Source organism: Balaenoptera ricei, chromosome 20 (genome assembly GCF_028023285.1).
Source record: "Balaenoptera ricei isolate mBalRic1 chromosome 20, mBalRic1.hap2, whole genome shotgun sequence".
Taxonomy (NCBI): domain Eukaryota; kingdom Metazoa; phylum Chordata; class Mammalia; order Artiodactyla; family Balaenopteridae; genus Balaenoptera; species Balaenoptera ricei.
Window position 1 is genome coordinate 2,244,315 of NC_082658.1, and position 23,843 is coordinate 2,268,157.

The 23,843-nt window shown below is 48.4% G+C and overlaps 1 pseudogene; it reads right to left on the bottom strand.

Moving 5' to 3' along the window:
* Nucleotides 1–10,305: 10,305 nt before the first annotated feature.
* Nucleotides 10,306–23,843, bottom strand: part of LOC132355837 (uncharacterized) — a 35,122-nt pseudogene continuing 21,584 nt past the window's right edge.

Genomic DNA, 23,843 nt, shown 5'->3' on the forward strand with positions numbered 1-23,843 from the left:
TCCTAATTTATCCCTCCCCCCACCTTTCCCCTTCAGTAACGGTAAGTTTGTTTTCCACGTCTGTGAGTCTGTTTCTGTTTTATAAATAAGTTCATTTGTATCATTTTTTTTAGATTCCACAAATAAGTGATATCGTATGGTATTTGTCCTTCTCTTTCTGACTTACCTCACTTAGTATGGTTTTCTCTAGGTGTATCCATGTTCCTGCAAATGGCATTATTTCATGCCTTCTTATGGCTGAGTCGTATTCCATTGTATATATGCACCACATCTTCTCTATCCATTCCTCTGTCGATGGACACTTAGGTTGCCTCCATGTCCTGGCTACTGTAAACAGTGCTGCTTGCTGTGAACACTGGTACAGCTTCGTATTGATTGCTGTAACCTGGCCGTCAACTCCACGCCTAGTTACAGGCAGCAACACTCCTGGAATGGGAGTTTCGATTGAGAAAAAAGAAAACATTGAAGTTGAGAGGCAGGGCTGGGGTGGGGAGGCTGTTAGATGGAATTCCGAATGATGTAATAAACAACAACAGAAACCATGACAACTAAAACATGTTTATCATGTTGTTTCATCATACGACAGCCCGCAGCATCCCACTACTTTTCAGGTAGAGGGCTCATGAATGGTGTGAGCTGACGTCTCTGCACCTCTGTCCTTTCTGCTTGTGAGTAGCCGTCCAGCTGCCCCCGTCTGCACGCTCACCCCGCATTTCCTGACCTCCTCCCAGCTCCCGGCTTGCCTGATGTTGGTGCTGGATTCCCTCCCCTGCACCCTTCTGTGCTGCAAGAGTCGTAACCTCTCATTACCTTACTGTAGTTATTTACCCGTGTCTCCAACTAGACGGGAAGTTCCACAAAGACTGGGGTCTTGCCCGTCCGTACAAGAGAAGCACTTCAATCATTAATCAGAAGGGAAGAAGAGGAAGAAGAGGGGCAGGATGAAGAAAGGAAGGTCAGATGGCACCAAAGGCAGATGCCGTGATGGTCTCTAAGGGTTATTGGTGCTGGTTCCTTTCCTTCCCAAAGTCTAATCTCAACAAGTTAGGTCTCTGCTTAATATCCCCTCCTCTACCCCGTTATTTCCTTCTTCTAGTTCAAGTGAGTTTGGGGGAGGGAGGTGGGAAGGCTTAGCTGGGTCTTTGTGTTCTACTTCTCAGAATAACTCAGGATTAGGGGTGCAGGGCAGTAAAAAGAAGTTACATGGGGCTTCCCTGGTGGCGCAGTGGTTGAGAATCTGCCTGCCAATGCAGGGGACACGGGTTCGAGCCCTGGTCTGGGAAGATTCCACATGCCACGGAGCAACTAGGCCCGTGAGCCACAATTACTGAGCCTGCGCGTCTGGAGCCTGTGCTCCGCAACAACAGAGACTGCGATAGTGAGAGGCCCGCGCACCGCGATGAAGAGTGGCCCCCACTTGCCGCAACTAGAGAAAGCCCTTGCACAGAAACGAAGACCCAACACAGCCATAAAAATAAAAAAATTAAAAAAAAATTAAAAAAAAAAAAAAAAAAGAAGTTACATGAAATGGAGTGTAGTGGATGATGAAATACGCCACTGAGATCCCACTTCAGGATCAGAGGCTGTTCCTACAGCTGTCCCGAGTGTTGCCTGGCTCGTGCTGAGCCCCCAGCGCCCCCTTCACTGAACAGAGCATCCTTACACAAAGCACGTCCTCCCACGGGGTAACCCCGTCCAGTGGCTGGTTGATGCAGAAATCCAAAGATTCAGCTTTCTAGAAAGAAGGACCATCTCTGCTTCATGACTCCCCGTGGGGTGGGGACTGAGGCTGCAGTTGCAACTGCCTCAGAGCTCAAGCCTCCCTCTCCCCGTCCCCCTAGGGCTCCTATCCTAGGACAGGTAGTTCATACTTCAAATGCCCACATGCCCGTCTATACACATAGCCTGGTGGGAACTTTTCACTTAACAAATATATTTAAGAATCTTAATGCAACTCATGGCATCTCCAGCCTGCCTAGGGGTCAGAATGGGTTCACATTAATAATAGTAATAATGGATCCTGACTTTGGATGTGCCTTGCTCACTGTTGAAGGATGAAGGGCTCCCTTCTGTATCCCCACCCGTTATTCCTGGGTGTCCTCAGGGTGTCCTCATATGTGCTCATAAGTAAATCTTTGTGCTTCATCTGGCCTCTGCCATGTTCTTTTCCTTCTGCCTTGGCTCCTTTGATGATATTTTCTGCCCGTGGAGCTATACCCAAGGACTTGGCCACAGTACTGCCGTGGGAGGGCCCCATGATTAAAAATACTGGCATCTCCACCGAGGGCACTGACTTTGGTCCAGAGTTGCCAGTGCCTCTTCCTGCTTCCCAATTAGCTGTGGGTTCTGGGGGCTCATTCTGTCAGCGCTGGAGCCTTGAGCGCTGCTAATTGGCTGGTGGCTATGGGGTGCCAGAGTTGCTTGGGATCCCCCGTCTCTTCCCATTTTGTGTTACCGTGTCTCGGTTCCAGGCCATCACTGTCATGGCCCCCACGATCCCATAATATTTCCATCATTTTACTTGTAGCCTCTTTCTTCCCGGGACTCAGTCCTAAGTCCACGAGGGGTTGCATCATTATTTGATCAACCTTAGAGGCCTCTAGTGATTCCTGCTCATACCTGAGTCCTCAGGGAAACACAGCTTAAGTTCAGGACAAGATCCTTCCTACACTGAAAGCAACGGCAGTTTGCTTTCCTGAAACTCTTAGAAGAGTTTTCAGACTCTTTTGTACCTGGGAAAATGTCAGAATGGTCTAGATTCTTCAATATGTGCAAAAACTCAGGCACACATTGTATAAAGAATTTTTAAAAATTTTAAGTGTGATAAAATACACACAACATCTACTGCATTAACCATTTTAAGCATACAGCTCAGTAGTATTAAATACATTTACCCTGTTGTGTAACCATCGCTACCATCTGTCTCCAGAATTATCTCCGTCTTGAAAAGCTGAAACCCTAAAGCCATTAAACACTGACTCCCCATTCCTCCCCCCACCAGCCCCTGGCTACCACCAGTTACTTTCTATCTCTCTGATTTTTACTAATCTGGTTACCTCATATAAGTGAAATCATATAGTATTTGTCTTTTTTTGATTGGCTTATTTCATTAACAATTTCCTCAAGGTTCATCCATGTTATAGCACATGTCAGAATTTCTTTCTTTTTTAAGACTAAATAATATTCCACTGTATTTATAGACTACATTTTGCTTATCCATCCATCCACTGATGGACACTTGGTCACTTCCCCATTTTAGCTATGGTGAATAATGCTACTATGAAAATGGGTGTACAAATATCTAAGACCCTGCTTTCAATTCTTTGGGGGTATATAGCCAGAAGTGGAATTGCTGAATGATATGGTAATTCTATTTTTAATTTTTTGAGGAACTGCCATACTATTTTTCACAGTCGCTGTACCATTTTACCTTCCCACTAAAAGTGCACAAAGGTTCCAGTTTCTCCACATCTTTGCCAACATTTGTTATCTTCTGTTTTTTTTTTTTTTCTAAGTAGTAGCCATCCTAGTGGGTGTGAGGTAGAGAGCAACTACATTTGAAAGCAACTCTGTTCTAAGGGCAGAAGACCTAAATAGACATGTGTCCAAAGAAGACATACAGATGACCAATAGGCATAGGAAAAGATGCTCAACGTCATTAATTATTAGAGAAATGCAAATTGGAACTATAATGACGTACCATCTCACACCAGTCAGAATGGCCATCATTACAAAGTCTACAAATAACAAATTCTGGAGAGGGTGCTGAGAAAAGGGAACCCTCCTACACTGTTGGTGGGAATGTAAGTTGATGCAGCCACTATGGAGGACAGTATAGAGGTTCCTTGAAAAACTAGACATACAGCTACCATATGATCCAGCAATCCCACTCCTGGGCATATATCTGGACAAAACTCTAATTCGAAAAGATATATGCACCCCTATGTTCATAGCAGTACTATTTCACAATAGCCAAGACATGGAAGCCACCTAAATGTCTATCGACAGATGAATGATAAAGAAGATGCGGTACATATATACAATGGAATACTACTCAGCCATAAAAAAATGAAATAATGCTATTTGCAGCAACATGGATGGACCTAGAGATTAACATACTAAGTGCAGTAAGTCAGACAGAGAAAGACAAATATCATATGATATCCATTTACCATGTGATAGATTCCATGTGGAATCTAAAAAAAATGATACAAATGAACTTATTGATGAAGCAGAAAAAGACTCACAGACATAGAGAACAAAGTTACGGTTACCAAAGGGGAAGAGGCGGGAGGGATAAATGAGGAGTTTGGGATTAGCAGATACAAACTACTTTATATAAAATAGAAAAACAACAAGGTCCTGCTGTATAGCACAGGGAACTATATTCAGTATCCTGTAATAAACCATAATGAAAAGGAATATACATATGTGTATGTATACGTATAACTGCACACGTTGCTGCACACCAGAAACGAATACAACATTGTAAATCAACTCTACTTCAATAAAAAAATTAAAATTAAAAAAAGAAAGCAACTTTGCTCTCAGCTGAACAACCCGATGATGATTTTTTTACTCCTGTGAATATGAAGAAGGATATTTCTCCAATCTCTCTGTTAGTGCTCAGATATGATGCTATTGCTATATGAAGACCGCACAGGCAGATCCAAGCAGAGAGACACCTCAGGTGCCTAGGCCGTGAGAAAACAGGAGAGAGCCAAGCAGAAGGCCTCTTAAGAGGGCAAGAGAAGTTCAGTGCAAGCGGGGACAGGGCCCAGCTGAGCTGGTGACGGCTGCACAGCCGACGGGTCGAATTATATCTCTTGGATGAAGATCCTCATTAAAGGCCTGCACCTCAGAGACATTGTGGCCTCCCAAGGTGCATCATTATGGAAGACGAGGCATGATAACAGTCATTTAAATGGAGTTGAAAGAGCGGTCTAACTTAGAACAGGTATTCACGTTTCAATCGCTCTCAGGAAGAGCCTCCCTGGGATAAAGTCCATTGACTGAAGGAATCGTGGGCAAGATAATCGTTCGAAGGCAAATTTTCCCTGTCCCGGTGAGCAAGAAACATGGAGCACAGCCCATGGCTGTCAGGGTCGATGGTTTTCTTCCAAATCATTTCATTACAGAATAATTTTCATGTTGTCGGTGGGAGGGGCCGGTTTATCAAATGCTACCTTGTACTCAGAAGCACAGCCATTGCTAAGGAGCTACATGCTTCCCTGGGAGGGAGAGTTGCAAAATGACTCTCTTGAGGAATCCTGGCTGGAGGATGGAGCACTTTTCCCTGTACTGTCCCCAGCTGTGCCCCCCTGCATTCTCTCACACTCTCTGAACCCAGCAAGGTGATGGTAAGACAGCTTCTCGGGAGAAAGGGAGCAGGCAAGTGTCATTTTCTTGCTGCACTTTATGACACCCAACAGAGGAAATGCAAAGCACAGGTGTGGGAGTTGGGCTGACTTGCAGTAAAAAATAAACGTGGTTTCCTGTTTGCCGCTTATTTTCATTCCTAAGTGGTGTGGCGCTGCTGGGACTTCCTGCCAGGACTAGCATTTTCTGCAGGCAAAGTAGGTGTCATTTGGGGACCAAAAAAATGTCAATACCTGCAACCTTCCAAAAATTCTCACATCTCACACTCATCAGTGTCATTCCTTAAAGTAATATTGACTATTTTAAATTGGACTAAATCGTTGTGTCACTTGGAGTGTTGATAGACTGGCACCTTGAAGCACTAAAATTTTCTCACGTATCTGATTAACTTAAAGCAATTCTCGGTCCAGAGAATATTCAGTTGTCCATCCATCTACCCATCCATCCATGTACCCACCCAACCACCTATCCATCCATCCATCCATCGATCCATCCATCCACCCATCCATCCATTCTCTAGGTGCCTCTTTACTCCCAACTGATTTTATACAATCTTCCACTGATCTGATACGGTCTTGTGACTTCTAATAATTCCAGGTATATATGCTGGCTTTTCCAAGCAGACTGCAATCTCCTGAGTGGAGAGAGAATATCTACTACTTAAAAACTTTCATCAGAGTGGAGAGCAAAAGGCCAGGTCCCCAACAGGTGTGCAATATATTCATGCTGAAATAAAATGAGACCTGGGAAACGATTTGCCCAGCCTGACAGGGGGAAGGCCTCCCAACAAAGCCTTCCTCCTGTTTCCTTGCAAGATTGCCGCAACGTGGCCATTTTCAGACTCTGATTTACAAGATGGGTAGAACTGCCTCAGTTACACAAAACACACGGTGCTGCTTAAGGAAGCTGCTGGCCAGTTGCAGGGAAGCCTGCTGACGTTCAGTTGTAGCTCTTGGAGCTTTCAAACACCCCACGTGCACCCCCTCCGTCACGGGCACATTGACCTCTGAGTCTCCTTGTGCTTTCATCAGCATCTTCTCCAGTGCCTGGTAACAGCTCTCCCCTTAGTGCAAAACCACACCTGATTTTCCAAAGCCTGGGGGCCATGTTTTTCTTTTCCTCATTCATCCTCTTCTTTGCCAGACGTTGAATGAGTAGCCATTGAGTACCAGGCATGGGGCTGGGCGTGGGAGGACACAGAGGTGGTTAAGACATCACTGCTGCTCTTCAGGAAATCAGAGTCCTCAAGACAGACAACGGATAACCGCGACTCACTGCGATAAAGATTGTAACAGCGGAGCAAAATAGAGGCACTGATCCTGCTTGTGAGTAGGGAGGAGGCTTCACAGAGAAGGTGACTTTCCAGCTGAGTCCTGAGGACACGCTGGAGTTCCCCAGAAGATAAGGAGAGGAAGGACAGTCATGGCAGAAGGACGGTTCTGTGTAAACGTAGAGAAGAACGTGAGCATCCAGGATATTCAGTGGTGAAGAGGGCTCAGTGTGCACGGGGGGGTGTGGACGTGAGGGGGCGGAATCAAAAAAGGTGGGCGGGAAGAAGCAGGAGATGAGGCCGGAGCAGATAAAGAGGGGCCCCGTGTGACTCGCCAAGGGTTTTGACTCCTACCGTTTAGAGGCAACGGGGAGCAATTTGAGGAGTGGGGACCCACAATCACATTTGTGTTTCAGAAAAATCGTTCTGACAAGGAGAATTGTTATGGGGCTCTTGTAAATGTAGAGAAAAGATGGAGAGGGTTAAAGCTAAGACAGTGGAGGGAGGATGGAGATGAGGGATGTAGTTAATTCGAAAGATGCTTAGAAGGGAAGAGAAGTGGGTCATACACACACACACACACACACACACACACACACACACACAGGAGGGAGAGAGATATTAAGACTTCCCCAAGATTTCCTTTTCTAATAACAGTAGACGGCAGCTTTATTAAGTGGGACGGGGAATATAGGTGGAAAGAATAAAGACTTTGGAGGGGGTGTGATGTTTGGAGTTTGGAACATGTTGGACTTAGAGACACCCAGACAATTCTAGAACCCTGGGAAGAGGGACGAAAGTACAGATGGTGCCGTTTCAGGGCTGTGGAACATCTCTGCACTTGACTCACAGGTCAACAAGTTTAGGGTACAATGGGAGACTTTATCTTCTTGACCATCACATGGGCTTGGGTTCAAAATCTGTCACTGTAAGTTACGCACAGCCTGATGTAATACAAGCTAACCCACAGCCAGCCCGCTCGCACACCTGAAAAGTGGAGGAAGTTACTCCCCAGGTCTGTGCTGAGATATCAAACAGTGGGCTGGTGTTGACGCCCTGAGGCATGGGTGGCACTCTGCAAGCAGTGGTGTCTGTGGCACAGGGCTCTAAAAAGACGCTTCTAAGCGCTCAAGTAGGCTCTGGGCAGATGCAGCTTTTCCCAAGATTCTAATTAAAAAAAAAACAACACAGAAGATCACTCTGGGAAATGCTCCCAAGCTGGATTCACTGTGCTTTCCAAGGCCCTGTTTCTTCACCTTCATTACTCCTGGAAGAAGGTCTGCAGATTCCAGGACCAGGGGCCCTGAGATTCCACTCACGTGGTTCCCTTTCCCGGCATTCAGAAAAAAATTTGGAAAAAAACCCAGAGACTACCGTCCACACAGCAGCCCTCAGCCGTGACTGCAACTGCTCAATTATATGGCTAGTCACGAAGTGCAGATTATAGGGTTTCATAGCTGAAGGCTCTGTGAGTTGACCAGATAAAACTAAATAAGAAAAAAAAAAAAACCCCAACGTGCAAATGTTGGACGTTTTCTGACCATATGGCAACATTTAGTTCCAGTCAGCAAGAAATAGGAACAAAACAAAACAAAACTGTGAGCAAGTCTTTTGATTTTGCTTTTGGTTTTTTTTTTCTGCTTTGTTTGGTTTCTCAGGGATGTGGATAATGTGAGACCCAGGCGTGCTTATAAAGAGTTAGCCTTGTTTGAAATTCCCTGATGTAACAAAATCATAAATGGACAGGCTATTTGCTATTTTTGTTTTTGTCTTTCAGTTCACTTTTTAAATTGAAGTATAGTTAATTTACAATGTTGTGATAGTTTCAAGTGTACAGCAAGATGATTCAGTTATATATATATGTATATAGATATACACGCATACCTATTCTTTTTCAGATTCTGTTCCATTCTAGGTTATCACAAGATATTGACTTTAGTTCCCTGTACTATCTAGTAGGAGCTTGTTATTTGCTATTTTTGTATGAGCTCTGTTTCAGCAGTTTGTTGCTAGATCTGTGTCTTGGAACCGGGGGTTCAGTTTTGTCTGGAGACAGTGGTGTATGGGTCCCCAGGTCAGCCTGGATGGCTGACCTTATTCCAGCAAGCGGTACCACCACCCACCCAGTTGCTCCCTCCAGAAACCCAGAAGCTCTTTGGGAAACCTTTGGATCCCACACTTCTGACATCTGCTCAAACATCAGGTTTTTCCAGGGTACCCCCGAACTGTGTCTCTGGCCCCCGGCTTGGGCCAGGTCGTCGCTTGTCTCGCCTGGACTGTGGCATTAGATTCCTAACTAGAATCTCTCGTCTCTGATACTCTGACGCTCCCTGCTCGTGGTAACTAGGGTCAGCCTTTTTACGGGCAAGCCTGCATGGCTCTCCCGTGCTGAGATCCATCAGTGGGTCCCCACTGTTCTGGGACTGAGGCTTGAAGTCTCTGCCCTGGCGTTTGAGGTCCCCCCGCCCTGGCACCTGGTGCCTCCTCCACCTCACCTGGTCCCTCCCTTCTCCCTACACAGTCCCCCACTCCAGCCATGTGGGCCCCTTTCAGTTTCCTGAGAGCATTTTTCTCACTCACCACTGGGACTTCCTACGTGCTGTTCCTCATGCCTGGAAGATGCCTGCTCTCTGGTTGGCTCACCCCCATCTCAGTGGAAATATCACTTCCTCAGCAAAGTCTTCTTTGATCCCCCAGGTAAAGCCAAGTCCCCTGCCAATATGGCCCCATGGAATCCCATGTTTCCCCATGGAGATCACTCACGTATCATCTTTTATGGCAACCACTTGCTTGTCTGTTCTTCACACTAACCTTTAGGTTCTGGGTTGGGCTGGGGGTAAAGCCACATCTGGCTTGCTCCCTGGGTATCCCGAACACCTGCCCGGTGCTGGTACGTCGTAGGGACTCATGCAGACATTTGCCGAATGAATGACTGAGCCTGAGGGACAGACACCTGCCAGCCGCCATGACATCATCTCAGAGATCCCCCCCCTCCACAGCCACCACCCTGAGTGGACAGAGTAGAGACTGCTTCAGGCCAGGCCCTGGGGGGAGCTGCCACGGTCAGGACAGGCGTTCCGGCAGGGCAGGCGGAAGGGATCGGAGGACCACAGAGCCGGCTGGTGAGGGCGCGGGCAGTGCACTGAGCAGGGCCGTGGGGAGAGTGGACCGAGGACCCCATGCCAGCAGGGACATTGTCTATGCCCAGGCCCCGGTACGAGCCTGGCGTGTGGGAGATGCTCGGGACATGAATGCAGGGGCAGAGGGCAGGGGGCCCCTTCTTCGCTCCCCCTCATTCCCCAGTGACCCTGCCTCCCTCCTTTACCTGTCACCCTCAGGACCCAAGTCCCCTGCAGGCGCCCAGGGGACGGGAAGTGCCCTCTCTCTGGGTTAGTGGCTGTGCAGGTTCCCGCCGGGACGAGCCTCTCCCAGCCCAGACCAATCAGCGTCACAGGTCTCCTGTCCTTCCTGCCACCTCGGGGCATTTGGGAGGGCTTCTGAGGACTCTTATCTGTATCCAGTGACATATCCACAGTCATGATGGCAAAGCAGATGGAGAAGTTTGACACACAGTAAGAAAATCCATTTCTAGAGCATCAAATAAAAGGCACCCCTGAAACTCCGTAAAAATGGAACCAACCCCATTTCTTTGGGCTTCAGTCTCGCTTCCTCGTTGTAAACAGCCAGCCGCCTGTGCTCTCCTCCACCAGGCGGGGGTCCCAGCTTTTGTGCATCCCAAGGGCTCCCGGGTAGGCTGGCACACCTGGTGGCAAGGGGGGCCCTCTGCCCTTCAGGGCAGGAGGAGAATTTCTTTACTTTCAGGGGAAAAGTGCGCATCAGAGAGAAAGGTGGAGTTCCCCGGATGGTGAGAGGGAGCGTCGCATGAATTTTCCTGAATTCATGACACTCACACACACGTGCACACACTCACACACACACTCACACACACACGCGCGCCCTCACACACGCGCACACACACGTGCACCCTCACACGCGCGCACACACTCACGCACACACACTCACACACACGTACACACGCGCACACACTCACACACACGTGCACAGAGGTCTGGATGTGAGACTTAGAATCAAGCCTTGGAAAAGGTAAGGAAAAAGCCATGCAGCTACTGTCGTGCATTCATCATGCACTCGACACCTTCTAGGCGGGACCCTGGCGTGAGACAGGCCTGCCATCATCTCCTTCTCACCCGTGAGGACCACGGGGCGTGCCTGTCGGGAGCCCAGCGAGCTGGAGAGAGGACGCTGAGCCGCCAGGTGGCCGAGTGCTCCCTTTTGGACACACGCCAAAAACGAAAGAGTGAAGCCTTCAAACACGCACTGCGACGGTACCACCAGAAGTCTGAAACCAGAGGAAACGCTGACTTCCCTGTTCCATTCCCCGCCCCGACCCTGGAACAGTGAGGGTCAGGTGGATCAGAGAGGCGAGGGGTCGTGTCACGGCTGGGGGACCTGAGGTCAGTGGTGGGGACAGAGCGGGGCAGGGGAGGCTGGGAGTGGAAGAGTACTGTGTGCTGAGTCAGGGAGGGGAAGAGGGTCTCATTCTTCACCCCGTAAGGAGGCCGGGCTCCTGAAGAAGGCCTCTGTCTACCTGAGGCCTCAGATAAAGACACCTAGGAAAAAAGGTGCCAGGGCTAGGAATGCAAATACAGCTGGCCCACCAAATCTGTGGATTCCTCATCCTTGGAGTCAACCAACTGTTGAAAAAAATTCCAGAAAGTTCCAAAAAGCAAAACTTGAATTTGCACCCACCCCTCTCCCCACTGGCAACTGTTTACATAGTGTTGACATTATATTAGGCGTTATGATTAATCTAGAGGTGCTTTAAAGTATATAGAAGGATGTGTGTAGGGTACAAGCAGAGACTACACCGTTTTGTACAAGGGAGTTGAGCATCCGAAGAGGTTGGTATCCACAGGGGGGTCCCGGACCCAATGCTCCCACAGACACTGAGGGATGCGTGTGTGAGCAGCACAGCAGGCCAGAAGGGCCTGAGGCCTTGTCTGCGACGCCAGTCAGAGTCTGCATGGCTGCCGCAGGCCTGGTGTGGGGAGGACAGCTTTCCCCTGAGACCTGCCAGGGAAAGCCTTGCAACTGCCGACGGTCAGGCCTGAAAAATCACACGGAGGTTTTTCACCGGGAACCGGACCCCTCACCATCCCATAGGCGTCACGCCCAAGCTCGTCCCGTCCGAAGTGGCAAAGCTCTCCCTGAACCAGCTGCAAGCTGCTCGCGGTACCAGGACGCCTCAGCCGCTCCCCTCCTCTCCTCCTGACCGCCTCCCCCCGCCCCCCGTGGAGCTGGCACACCTGCAGAGCCCAGCGTCTCCCCCTCAGCTGCCAGGAGGTGGGTGTCCTCGCTTGGATGCATCAGCTCCAGAAACAGCAGCCCAAATGGAAGGACGTTGTCTGCAATCGGGGACAGATGAATCATGGACACCTGTCACGCATGCACGGGTTATTTTATCAAGAGAGCTCAGAAAGCAGAGGACAAATAAGCCGCAGGGCAGAAGGGGGTAAGCACACACGTGGTGGTTCTGAACAAGCGTGGAATATAAGTGATGGCTAATCAGGCCGTTGTGCATGGGCCAAGCCTGGGAGGGTGCCTCTGAATGAGCGAGGGAGTAGGTACGTGCTGATAACGTTATAATCTCTTGAAACGCCAGTTGTCTCATCCTTAATAATAGGGGATTGATTTAGTGGAACAATAGTGTGGATTAAATGAGGTAAATCCACAAAAGCTTTTAATGCAGTGCCTGGAACACAGTAATTACTCAGGATATGCTGGCTGATGTAGTTACTATTATTCTCACCTATGAGTCCTGCCTTGCTCAAGTCCTAGAGCAGAAGAAGAGCTTTGTCTGTGTAGATCTTGCTTTGTGTATGAATGGGTTTCTGCAAAGATGTATGTAAATCAGATTTATTGTCAGCTGTGAATTTCACTGGTAGTTCTTCCTCTTGATGCCTGGGCACGTGGTCTAAGTGTGGGAAGTCTCCTCGGGGGGTCTCAAGCTTTCCTGTCTTCCATCGTAATTGTCTGGAGCTTGACCTCTACTTGGGTCTGGGTGGAAGTCTACACCTTGCATAAAAGAAAACACAATGCCCAGGTGGGGTAGTGCTGAGGTTAAGCCCTCACTGGCATCCATGCGGAGCCGGCCTTTGTGCATGAAATCCTCTGCCTGAAAATAGAAGCAGGTGGGAAGGAGTGGCTTATGGTTAGAATAAAAGGAGAGAAAGATGGAAGCTTATCCACAAACTGCCAGGTCACGCACAAGATATGCTGGATGGTTTCTTATTTGAGATGGCAAATTAGCCTGCGGGCAGGTAGAGTAGGACGGGGACAGTTGTCTACCCCAGGTCCTTCTAGGAAGGGACCTGGATACCTTCCTAACTTCCTTTGCTGGTCGATGGACATAGTCATGGAATTTTGACTTCAAGGAAAATTTTATAAAGTGGAGACAGGTAGAATTCCTTAGTCAGAAATCGTAAAGGGGAATTTGGCTTAAGAAAGAGCAGGCAGCTTTCTCTGTAAAGGACCAGATAGTGAATATTTTCAGCTTTTCGGGCCATGGAGTCCCTGTTGTAACTAACTAGTCAACTCTGCTATTGTAGCCCCAAAGCCGCAGTAGAAAATGTGCAAACAAGAAGGCGTGTCTGCATTCTCATAAAACTTTATGTACTTAAACCAGGAGGGTCAGGTTTGGCCCAAGAGCTGTAGTATGGGAATCCCTGGCTTAAGAGAGATGGGAAACCCTAAAATATAAAATTCTCCCTGTGTCATCGTGAATCATGGCAATAAGATGAAAAGCAAGTAGACAATTGAATTAATCAGCATAGCTGCAAAGGGAGCTGTTGACCCTAGATTGAAAGAGGACACGTGCCAGAAAGGAGGGGACCATGGTGTCTGTGCCTTTCCTATAGCTCAGAAATAAACAGGCTGATGTTAAAAAATTAAGCCCTCCGTGAATCAGTGAAAAAGGTTAAGGATTAAAAATAAAGAAGGACTAGGTCTTGTTTTTGTTTTGGGGGGGTGGGTTGTTTAGTATGTTCAAAAGTTCAAAGCAAGGAAAGGATAGAACACCTGCCTGGGGACAGAGCTGTAATACATGTGCCATGACTTTGGTAACCTACAGCCACCTGGGAGGGGACCCAAAAGTGGGCCCGGTGACCCTCTGAGAGGTGTTGGGCCACGGTGGCAAAAAACAACGCAATCAAAACTACGGAAAGCGATCCAGGCCCAAAGAGCAATAAAAACAAAAGATTGAGAAGCAGTCTAAAAGTTCCCAGATGCAAAAAAGTTCCTAGCTGTCTTTCAGTGGTGTGATTTGGGTAATCGTTATTTTCTTGCTTATACTTTTGAGTAATTTTTATTATAAGCATATAATGCTTTTAAAATAAAAAGTGAAAGCTATGTAAGGTGGGGCAGCAACCTTAGGATGGACGCTTAGAAATTATAAGACGATAGGTTTTCACTCAGCATAAATTAAAATGTCTCACTCTAATGGTTTGAGCTGCAAACCAGAGAGTGTCCCACGGTGGCAGACATTGCTTCCTACCAGCCGTTTTCCTATGTTGTTTTCCTGATGGGAGAACTCCCCCCGCCCCCCCCCCCCACGTGAATACCCAATCCTGGTCTTCCCGGCTCCCCTTGTGATTATGGTACAGGCAAACCACATCCTAGCCAAGGAGAATTGCTGGGAAATCTGCTGAGTGGTTCCTGGGAGAGGTTCTCCTTCTGGATGTGTGTGTGTGTGCATGTGCACGTGTGTGTGTAACGTGGGGAGAAACTTCAGCCTTCCAGTGTTGGATGTGCTCCTGTGAGGATGTGGTGTTTGGTGCAGTGGCAACTGTTTTGTGACCATGAGGCGCTAACCCCGAGGTCACCATGCAACACGCTGGTGATGGTAGACCAGAAGGATGGAAAGAGTGTAGCCTTTGATTCATTGAACTGTAACCGTCCCCTCCCCTGCATCTGCAGACTTCTGAGAAAAGTGTACTCATGGAGCATCCAGTTCTCATTGGGCATTGCAGTTTCTGAGGGTTTCACCTTTCCCTGAATGTTCACATGGAGATGTGTTGGTGGAATTCAAGTCAGGTTAGAGAACATCTCAGTATACTCGAGTCCTGGGAATATTAACTGTTTTAACCTGAAGCCTTGCAGCGAGAGGCCAGAATGCAGTTTTGCAATGTTTATTATTTCATGTCACTGGATTTTGTTGCTTTGACTATTGGGGGGAATAAAGGTGTTTTCATGTGGCTTGATGGTTTCTCTTTCTCTTGGTTGTTGGTGTCCTTTCCCAAGCCTAGCTCTGTAGAAGACAAGGATAAATCCTGAAGATTCCCTTCGGTGGTGCACGAAACGCCCAGTCTCTGCATGTGCGGACTTACGGGCAGGTCTTTGGGGAAAACCAGTCTTTGCATCTCCTATCGGCAGAGAATAATGGCAATGAAATAGAGTTCCCTGTGCTATGCAGTAGGACCTTCTCGTTTCTCCGTTCTAAATGTAATAGTTTGCATCTACCGACCCCAAACTCCCAGTCCATCCCTCTCCCAACCCCCTCCCCCTTGGCAAGTCTGTTCTCTACGTCTGTGAGTCTGTTTCTGTTTCACAGATATATTCATTTGTGTCATATTTTAGATTCCATATATAAGTGATATCATATGGTATTTGTCTTTCTCTGACTTACTTCACTTAGTATGATAATCTCTAGTTGCATCCATGTTGCTGCAAATGGCATTATTTTATTCTTTCTTACGACTGAGTGGCATTCCATTGTATATACATACTTCAATTTTAAAAAAAGAGAAAAAAAAAAGAAATAGAGCATGGAGGTCGGGGGTACCTGCTCCAGCACAGCAGGTTCACGTTCGGGCTCTACCACTGACTAATTGCAGTCTTGGGCAAGTCCCTTAACATGTCTCGTCTTTCATTTCCTTGTCAATAAAATGAGGGTGATGTTAACACGATGAAGGTCGTGAGGCTCAAGGCTTTGTGAAGTCTTTAGCACTCTACCTGCCCCATAGTAAGAACTCCATGCAAGGATCCTACTGTTTCCAGTTCCTGGGAGATTTGCTCTTCCCAGGTGGCCCTGTGCGTTGAGAGGGCATCCCTATCTGGAGACATCGTCCTTCAGCAAGACCTCAGGGGGCTGGATCTAGCAGAAAGCATTATCCAACTTGGATAACCCTCATCTCCTTCTGGGTCTATCAATGTGTGCTGCGGCTGTTATGATTATTCCATTATGTTTGAGTTTGTAGCACGTGGCTCAGTTTGCCTAGCAGAGTAAAAGCTCCTTGAGGGCAGGGTTGAAATTCCATTCTTGGATGCTCCAGAGTGCTGGGCTCTGGGCACGGGGCCCCTGCATAGGGGATGCCGGGCAGTGAATGGAGAGAGGGACAGCAGTGACCTGGGATACGAGGAACTGGGCTGGGTTCCAGGAGGTTCTCAAACTCGGCTTCGCATCGGAATCACGTGTGGACAGAGTGACCAACCCTCCGGTTTGCACGAGTTCCAGGGACTCGAGACATTTCCGTTTTAAACCCAGGGCGTTTAGTGCCTAAAGATGGGAAGTCCCAGGAAAAGTGAGTAAGTCAGTCCTGGGAAAACTGGGGTGAACTGCTCACCCTACCAGTGGAGCTTTAAAACATGCTGATGCCTGGCACTCACCCCCAGAGCTTCTGATTTCATTGGTCTGGGGGAGGCCTGGGGAGTAGCATGGCCGATTACCCAGGTGACTGTGAAGTTCAGAAAAGAGTGAGAACTACCAACGGGTGAGAGTTTCTGACCCGGGTTCCAGTGTCTGCTGTGGAGCTGTGAATGGGTTACAGGTGGCCTGACATACTGGCCCCCTTCAGCCTTAGGGGCGCCCAGGAAGTGAGCAGGGTTGGGAAGCCCTGCTGAATAATGATGCATCAATGTGGGGAATAGAGAATTTGAAAGGAAATTCCAAGGCCCCACCCAAGACCCCCTTGTATGCTACAAGCCTGGGGCTCTACATTTTCATCAAGCTTCCCAAGTGATTCATACTTCCCAAGTGAGTCAAATTTTAAAATGGTAAGAATGTATCTCTAGAAAGTACCACAAAGATATAACAGTAATCCTTTCAGGGAAATGCATTTTGGAATAGTCCCACTTGAGTTGACCTGGGTCCAGAAGGTAACAGGTGAGGAAGAAGGATAGGAACCAGAGCCATCTTCCTTTATCACAAAAATGCCCCCTTTCCCCTGACTTCTTCCTCCTCTGGAAATGGCCATGTTACTGAACACCGCTGCGGCCATCTGCCTTCAGCTCTTCCCCTAAACCTCGGGTCACCGACCTTCAGGTACACTGGATTTAGTCTTGTGGTAGCTGGGATTATTGTTCTCAGTTCTTTCCTCCTTCTACCCTGTGAGCTCGCAGTGAACAAAAGTGGAACGAATGTATTTCCCTGCAAGCTAGCAAGGGAGAAGCATAGATGTTTGCCATTGTAAGCCACTGAGTTTTAGGGTGATGTGTTACACAGCACTTTTGTGGCCAAAACTGACTAATGCATCCCTCAAAAGAAGAAAGAACTAGGCTTTGTCCAGGTTCTCACTAAAAGACTTTACAACCCTGTACAGAAGAAAAGTTTGCTTACTGTGGTGGCAAAGGCCTGGAAAGGGCAGAAGATCTGCCCAAACTGAGAGCACTTGTGCACGTTGATATCTCCAAAGCGACTGCAATGCTCCTTGCGGCCGGCCAGCCTCTTCTCTGCCTTCATGTCCATGAAGTGCCGGAAAGGGCCCTTCTGGGGCAGGTGGGCCACGTGCACCTGTGGTGAGGAGCCCAGGTAGCACGTGGTTACCGAGGGCCACGGACTCACAGCAAGACAAGGTGCAGGGTGGGCTTTCTAGAAGGGGCACTCTTGTTCATGCCTCTCGTTCATGAGTTGGACTTCCAGGTACCTTTCTTAATTTTCTGTGGCCTCAGGATGCAGATCAAAGGGCCATCCCTCCATGGTCCCTGGGGCTGTGACACAGTGGATGGAGGGTCAGGGCACAAGCTCTAATTGTGACTCTGCCACTCACTGTGGGACCTTGACTCACTACCCGCCTCTATGGCAGATTATTATTATTTTTTTAATTTAAATTTTATTGGAGTAGAGCTGATTTACAATGTCATGTTAGTTGCAGGTGTACAGGAAAGTGATTCAGTTATACATATATTCATTCTTTTTCAGATTATTTTCTCAAGTAGGTTATCACAGAATATTGAGTAGAGTTCCCTGTGCTAGACAGTAGGTCCTTGATGGTTATCTATCTTACATATGGATTTATCCCTCCAGATTTTTCCCTCCCCACCCCGCTGCCCCGTTTCCCCCTTTGGTAACCGTAAGTTTGTTTTCAAAGTCTGGGACTCTATTTCTGTTTTGTAACTAAGTTCACTTGTATCTCTCTCTTTTTTGAAATTAGATACCACATATGAGTGATATCATATGATGTTTGTCTTTCTCTGTCTGAGTTACTTCACCTGGTATGATCATCTCTAGGTCCAGCCATGTTGCTGCCAATGGCATTATTTGTTCTTTTCTCTGGCTGAGTAGTATTCCATGGTAAACGTGTACCACATCTTCTTTATTATGGCGGATTATTGCTTAGGGTCTTGTGCCAGCCTGGAAACCACATGGCTTCAACGGAACTGGCATGGCAAGAATGCCATGGGTCAAAGGCCATCTTTCCTGCAGGCAGGAGGCGGGATCTGACGTGTGATGGAGGGTCCGGTCTTTCGATTCTGATCTCACTTTTACTAGACGCTGAAGCGTCTAGGAGCCCCGTTTACACTGCACCAGGAGACACACTGACACTAGGTGCCAGTGGATTTCCGGGCCAGAGAGTTTGCCCACATGCACCCTCCCTGCCCGTATGCAAGTCTACGAGATCCCCGTCCCTGTTGAAGGCAGCTCTGCTGGGCCCGCCGCTCTGGCGGCACCAGGCCCTGCCTTTCCCCTGCTGTGACGCTTGCCCTCACCTGGTTTTCCCAGCCCCTGACCGTTTCACCTTCCCCTACTATGTTCTTCTGGCCTCGCCCCCTGGGACTGATAACAGAGTCCCAAATCCTGCCTGTACATCAGCTTCTCCAGAAGAACTGGTCCCTCCTCTTGCTCTGCCTGAGTGGCCAGTGGGAGACTGATGCTCTAGCATCCATGGGGCCCCCCCAGGATGCTGGGGGGGGCCTCTCTAGCCTCTCGATTCTTCGACACCCGCAGACACAGGGATACGGCTGGCCACGCGGTGGTGGTGGATGGATTCCGGCCGCCGGCAGCTGAGAGTGCCTGCCTTTCTGGCTGAGACACCTGCAGAGCGGGGTGCCAAGGGGCGGACGGCTGGAGTTGCCACGGGAACCTCACCCCAATTAGGGGGGTCAGAAACGTGGTGTTTTATTTCTTCCAGCCTGGACCGTGGGGATGCCGACGGGCACAGAGGCTCTGGGGGCAGGTGGAGGCGCCAACAGAAATCAGAGGCCTCTAGGGCTTTTCGAGGTCAAACCGCCCACTTCCCAGATGGAGAAACCCATACCCAGCAAGGTGAGAGGACATTCTCAGGGTCTCTCTGTCACCTTCTCTTGCATCAGGCTTAAATTTGCATCTGTAGCTTCCGGGTGATGGCTCTCTTCCAAGGAGTCCGCCTAGAAGAGAGACAGACCGATGGCGCTGGACCGCCGGCGGGGCCAGAACACCCCGAGCCTCATGCATCGGGCCAGAGCTGCCTGCCAGCAGAGCTGTGTCTGCGGTGAACTGTGTGAGAGACCCCCTCGCCGGCCTCTTCCGGCTCCGCTGCTTCCCCTGATGGGCCACTTTGCCTTTAGGAGAATCAGCAGCAGCCCCGCCCTCACCACCATCACATTTTAAAGTAGTTTGCGCCTCTTTTGCACTTGGGTCACCTCCCTGTCCCTCTCCTCTCCCGCCTTCCCCTGCCTTATTCCCATTCCTCTTTCCAGACTCTGATTTTGTCTTCCAGTGAAGTGGCACCCCTACTAGAGGCCTTTCGGGCCACCCCCGTCAGAGCGGGCTTCTCCTCCTCTGGGCTTCCGCAGCATTTAGCCCAAGGGTCTGTGTCCCCCGCTTGACTTACTGTGAGCGGGTCTCTACTTGGTCATGTCCCACCTAGACCCCAAAGTCCTTGAGGACAGGGCCTGCGTCTTATCCATCTATGTAGATTATCCATCTACATAGACTACAGGTCAGGGGGTGAGTGCTCAACAGAAGTTTGTCACATGAGCGAACAATTAGGTTTTGAAGAAAGCCATTTCTGGATTTTAGGAGAATAGGGAGAAAGGGTTATGTTACCACCAAACTTTTCGAAAACATCTCTTTCACACAAAGCAAAATGAACCCGTTAACCGGAGGGTAAGGCGTTGTGGGATGAAGACTCAACACCGTACACAGTGGCATGAAGCAGAAATTCAGGGCGAGGAGGAGGGACAGAAGGGGCCTGGGGTGGAAGAAACCATTAGGGACATCAGACACCTGTCCGGTTTTGAGGATTTTCTTTTTTCTCTCTAGGTATCCCCAGTGAGGATTATGCTGAGTACATTTCGAGCTGTGCTCGGGGCTTCCTTTCTCTCCCCGCCCTGGTCTCACATGGCATCAGGGCAGGACGGGGAATAGAAACCAATTACTCCTGTTCCATTGGTTTGGGTTGGTCTCAGCGCCTCCTTTGCTGAGCTCGCCCCTGGATGGGGCACATTCCCACTTTTTAGTCTGCAAAGGATAAAGGAAAAAGGGGGTCCTTGGAAGGCTTACATCATGTATTTGGAAGCTCTTTGCAGATGGAGGAGACAACTCCCAGCTTCATCCCACGGCTTTGGTGGAGCTCAGACTCGAGAGCAAAGGTGGATAAACGGTTCCCAGGGGGACCGGCAGCTTCCAATCTGTTCCAAGGGGGCGAGGAGAGCAGTGGCACCCTGAGGACCCGGGCACCACACTCCCTTCCTCCCCACGGGGACCAGGGCTGATTTCTCGTGTTTGACCCACAGTGTAACAAGGAAGAAGCTGGTGCAACTGAGAAAGAAGTAGACTCTCACCCCAGAGCCAAGAATGAAAGCTCTTGTTAGGAGATCAACGGAACCCATGTGATGTTCTAATTTGCTTTTCTAGAATGTGATCAGCATGGTGGGCAAGTCTCGTGCCACATGCATTATTCGTAAGTTGCTTTGCTAAGGCCATAAGAGTTGAGTTGATTCTTGCTCTGGGGGTTTAACTGAGTAGAGAAGATCACTAGAGGCTCCAACAGGGTCATTTAATTAGGTTAATTAAAGAACGAATTATGTGAGCCTCTCATTTTTCTGCCTTTGTGCAGGATTATTCTTTTACTTGAGTGCAGAGGTTGGCAAATTTTCTCTGCAAAGGGCCAGATAGTAAACATTTTAGGCTTTGTGGGCCATCTGGTCTATGGTAGCACAAAAGTAGCCACAGACAATATGTAAATATGTAAATGAGTGGGCGTGGCTGGCTGTGTTCCAATAAAACTTTATTCATGGGCACCTAATTTTGACTTTCATGTCATTCTCCTGTGACACAAAACAGTCCTCTTTTGATTTCTTTTTCAACCTGTTAAAAACAGGAAAACCATTCTTAGTTTGCAAGCTGTAGGAAAACAGGTGGCAGGACAAATTTGCTGCCCGCTGTGTGAGTGGATGCCTCAGTACACCCCCTGTTGCAAGGAGACAGGTACTGGTTTCCCAGATAGAGAGGAGCTTTCTGAAGTTTTCTCAGCAATTTCAGGATCCGTATGCAAGCTAGAAATCTAGTCCATGACCAGCCTTCAAGGAACCAAGCCCAGGCTGGCTGGCCAAATTCAATTACAAAATCTAGGGTCCCAAGGCACCAGAAGTCATCCAATCCATGTTCTAGACTTTACGTGTGACTGCATTTAAAGCAACTTGGGGATACAAGGCTCCCTTCTACAAGAGAAAAGGAAAAGAGAGGAAAGGAAAGGAGAGGAATAGGAAGAGAAGAGGAGAGGAGAGGAGAGAAGAGAAAAAAGAACCCAAGTCCTAGAGTCAATGATCTCATTGTGTTCGCCCGTCACTCGTGTCCATGCTGGCTAACTTTCACAGGCGCGATGCAACCTCGCCTGCATGTAATCTAACTTCCTAATGTTGTTGGACAGTTATTTATTCTCCCACACGTAGGCACTGAGGGGGTAAATCGCGGCAAGACTGCACCTCTAGGTTTTCTTCGATGCTTTCCTCTGCTGGGCCAGCCGTGACCTTGGTGTTGCTCACTGGCTTTGCCCCAGATTTTCGGAGCTGATGTTGTGAAGAGAGGTGTCTGCTGATGTGGTCCCTGCATCCTTCCAGCGGCCTGAGGGAGGCATTGCTCTTCTACCAGAATGAAGAGAGAGCATGAAGTAAGCGTAACATAGCACCTTCTCCAGGATGCCAGAGTCGGTATTAAAAAAGAAAAACAACTCAGAATGATTCTCTCTGGAGTCTGCCAAAACACACTGAAAATTTAGTGGGATTCTGATGTTTTTAGTGGGTGGGAATGCAGTGGTGGGTGATTAGCACAGCCCGGCATCTCCCCCGTATTGGACTCTCAGCAAATGTCTATAAAACAAATAAAAGGGGGTGAGGGTTTAAAGAACATTTTGTCTGAACAGGGACTTTGGTTTCCTTCGAACTGCGCAGCCTCTCGGGTTGCATTTCAGGTCTTTGTAGAAGCCTGTGATGTTGTGGGGGGAAAGTTCCTGTTTAGACCCAGGCAAACCAAATCCAGCCTTAATTTTACAAAACCAGGGTTCCCATCGCTCTCTGTGTCAAACGGCTGCCACCGGCTGAGTGGTTATCTTAAAAAGAGGACTCCAGCTTCCCTGGGCTTTGCCAAAGGCTCCTCAGCCAGTGAGGATGGGTTTCCTGTTGCATTTGCAATCAGGGACTATTCCGCAGGCAGAAGAGGGCAGGACGCGTTCCCGGGGCGTGGAGTGCACCCTTCGTGTGGGAGAAGGACCCGGCGGGTTAGGAGGCGTGAGGGAAGGGGAGCCTGTGGCCTCACGTTTCTCTTTCTCCTTGTGAAAATATTATGGCATCCTGGCCATTTTTAGGACCCTATCCATGGTAGTAATTTTTTGAGGGGGCAGGGGAATGGTGGCTGGGGGCCCAGAGGGGGAAATTAGAAAGAGGCTGCTCTCCGGAAGTGATTAAACCCTGGAGAGAGATACAGATATTCATAGAAGACTGAGCAAGTTTCAGAAATGATTCTTTATCACCTCAAAACTAGTTCCGTGCCCTCGATCCTGAAAGCACTTCTCTTGTACAGAAAGGGCAGCTTTGCATCTTGGCGTTCGATTCTGAGCTTTTTAAGGCGGAGTCTGCGTTGTACTGATCTTTGAAAACCCAGCACCCAGCATGAAACTTGGCATACAGTAGGTGCTTAATACCTGCAGGTGACAGAGTAAGTGTTGAATGAGCAACATGAGAAAACAGCCTTCTTGGATATGTGGGCAACTTAATCTTTTCTCAATACTACCCCCGCTACTCCCCAGCCAGAGGCAGGTTGTCTACTAAAAGTAGCAGCCGTCCAGACCTGGGAGGGTGGCTTGAAAAGGTGTGAAATGTGTTGAATTTCAGTCTCTTTGCTGAAAGTAAATGGAAAAATGCTTTGTCGCTGGCCATGCCTCTTTGGCTTATGTCTTTAGGAGTTTCTCTCTCTCGCCTTTTTTTTTTTTTTTCCACTTTGTCGTAGGCTTTATTATTTTTTTATACATCTTTATTGGAGTATAATTGCTTTACAATGGTGTGTTAGTTTCTGCTGTACAACAGAGTGAATCAGCTATACGTATACATACATCCCCATATCTCCTCTCTCTTGTGTCTCCCTCCCACCCTCCCTATCCCACCCCTCTAGGTGGTCACAAAGCACCGAGCTGATCTCCCTGTGCTATGCAGCTGCTTCCCACTAGCTATCTATTTCACATTTGGTAGTGTGTATATGTCAATGCTACTGTCTCACTTCGTCCCAGCTTACCTTTCCCCCTCCCTGTGTCCTCAAGTCCATCCTCTACTTCTGCGTCTTTATTCCTATCCTGCCCCTAAGTTCTTCAGAACCATTTTTCTAGATTCCATATATATGTGTTAGCATATGGTATTTGTTTTTCTCTTTCTGACTTACTTCACTCTGTATGACAGACTCTAGGTCCATCCACCTCACTACAAATAA